The sequence below is a fragment of the Arachis hypogaea genome, chromosome 12 (genome assembly GCF_003086295.3).
Source record: "Arachis hypogaea cultivar Tifrunner chromosome 12, arahy.Tifrunner.gnm2.J5K5, whole genome shotgun sequence".
Classification (NCBI taxonomy): domain Eukaryota; kingdom Viridiplantae; phylum Streptophyta; class Magnoliopsida; order Fabales; family Fabaceae; genus Arachis; species Arachis hypogaea.
Window position 1 is genome coordinate 45717780 of NC_092047.1, and position 2007 is coordinate 45719786.

At 39.4% G+C, this 2007-nt stretch overlaps 1 non-coding gene across 1 annotated transcript; it reads left to right on the forward strand.

Moving 5' to 3' along the window:
* Positions 1-1104: 1104 nt before the first annotated feature.
* On the forward strand, positions 1105-1208 carry LOC112731136 (small nucleolar RNA R71). Its single transcript, XR_003166927.1, has one exon. It is a non-coding gene; the product is annotated as a small nucleolar RNA R71 (small nucleolar RNA).
* Positions 1209-2007: the final 799 nt, after the last annotated feature.

A 2007-nucleotide genomic window follows, 5' to 3' on the forward strand; every position in this document is an offset into this window, starting at 1 on the left:
AAGGCAATCTCAGTTGATCCAGATCACTTAGTTCATTGGTGAACAAGGGAGGATCATCTTCCCAAGTCTCAATACCAAATAATTTGGCATTTAGCTTCATGATTGCACCAAGGTACTTGGTAACTTGCTCTTCAGTAATATCCTCATTCTCTTCAGAAGAAGAATACTCATCAGAGCTCATGAATGGCATAAGGAGGTTCAATGGAATCTCTATAGTCTCTAGATGAGTCTCAGATTTCTTTGGTTCCTCAGAGGGAAACTCCTTATTGATCACTGGACGTCCTAGGAGGTTTTCCTCACTGGGATTCACGTCCTCAACCTCCCTTACAGGTTCGGCCATGGTAATTAATTCAATGGCCTTGCACTCTCCTTTTGGATTTTCTTCTGTATTACTTGGGAGAGTACTATGAGGGATTTCAGTGATTCTTTCACTCAGTTGGCCCACTTGTGCCTCCAAATTTCTAATGGAGGACCTTGTTTCATTCATGAAACTCACAGTGGCCTTAGATAGATCAGAGACTAAGTTTGCTAAATTAGAGGTATTTTGTTCAGAGTTCTCTGTCTGTTGCTGAGTGGATGATGGAAAAGGTTTACTATTGCTAAACCTGTTTCTTCCCACCATTATTGAAGCCTTGTTGAGGCTTTTGATCCTTCCATAAGAGATTTGGGTGATTTCTCCATGAGGGGTTATAGGTGTTTCCATATGGTTCACCCATGTAATTCACCTCTGCTATTGTAGGGTTCTCAGGATCATAAGCTTCTTCTTCAGAAGATGCCTCTTGAGTACTGTTGGATGCAGCTTGCATTCCATTCAGACTCTGAGAAATCATGTTGACTTGCTGAGTCAATATTTTATTCTGAGCCAATATGGCATTCAGAGTATCAATTTCAAGAACTCCCTTCTTCTGAGGTGTCCCATTACTCACAGGATTCCTCTCAGAAGTGTACATGAACTGGTTATTAGCAACCATGTCAATGAGTTCTTGAGCTTCTGCAGGTGTTTTCTTTAGGTGAATGGATCCACCTGCAGAATTGTCCAATGACATCTTAGCTAATTCAGACAGATCATCATAGAATATATCCAGGATGGTCCATTCTGAAAGAATGTCAGAAGGACACTTTTTGGTCAGTTGCTTGTATCTCTCCCAAGCTTCATAGAGGGATTCACCTTCTTTTTGTCTGAAAGTTTGAACATCCACTCTAAGCTTGCTCAGCTTTTGATGAAGAAAGAACTTGCCTAAGAAAGTCTTGACCAGCTTATCCCAAGAGTTCAGGCTATCTTTAGGTTGAGAATCCAACCACACTCTAGCTCTGTCTCTTATAGCAAAAGGGAAAAGCATGAGCCTGTAGACTTCAGGATCTACTCCATTAGTCTTAACAGTATCACAGATCTGCAAAAATTCAGTTAAGAACTAAAAAGGATCTTCAGATGGAAGTCCATGAAACTTGCAGTTCTGCTGCATCAGAGAAACTAATTGAGGTTTCAGCTCAAAGTTGTTTGCTCCAATGGTGGGAATGGAGATGCTTCTTCCATGTAAATTGGAATTAGGTTCAGTAAAGTCGCCAAGCATCCTCCTTGCATTATTATTATTTTCGGCTGCCATCTCCTCTTCTTATTCGAAAATTTCTGAAAGGTGCTTGCTGGATTGTTGTAATTTAGATTCTCCTAGTTTCCTCTTCAGAGTCCTTTCAGGTTCTGGATCTGCTTCAACAAGAATGTTCTTGTCCTTGCTCCTGCTCATATGAAAAAGAGGGAACAGAAAAATAATAATAATAGGGATCTTTTTTGCCCAGGTATAGAGGTTCCCTTGTTGTTAGTAGAAGAAGAAGGGGAAAAGAATGTAATGTAAGGAAAGAAACACAAGGGTGAGGAGAGCAGAGATGTGAGATGAAAATAGAAGGAGATGAGAGAGAAAGAGAATTTTCGAAAATTATTTTTGAAAAATAGTTAGTGATTTTCGAAAATTAAAAGAAGAAATAAATTAAAATTGAATTTTGAAACAATTA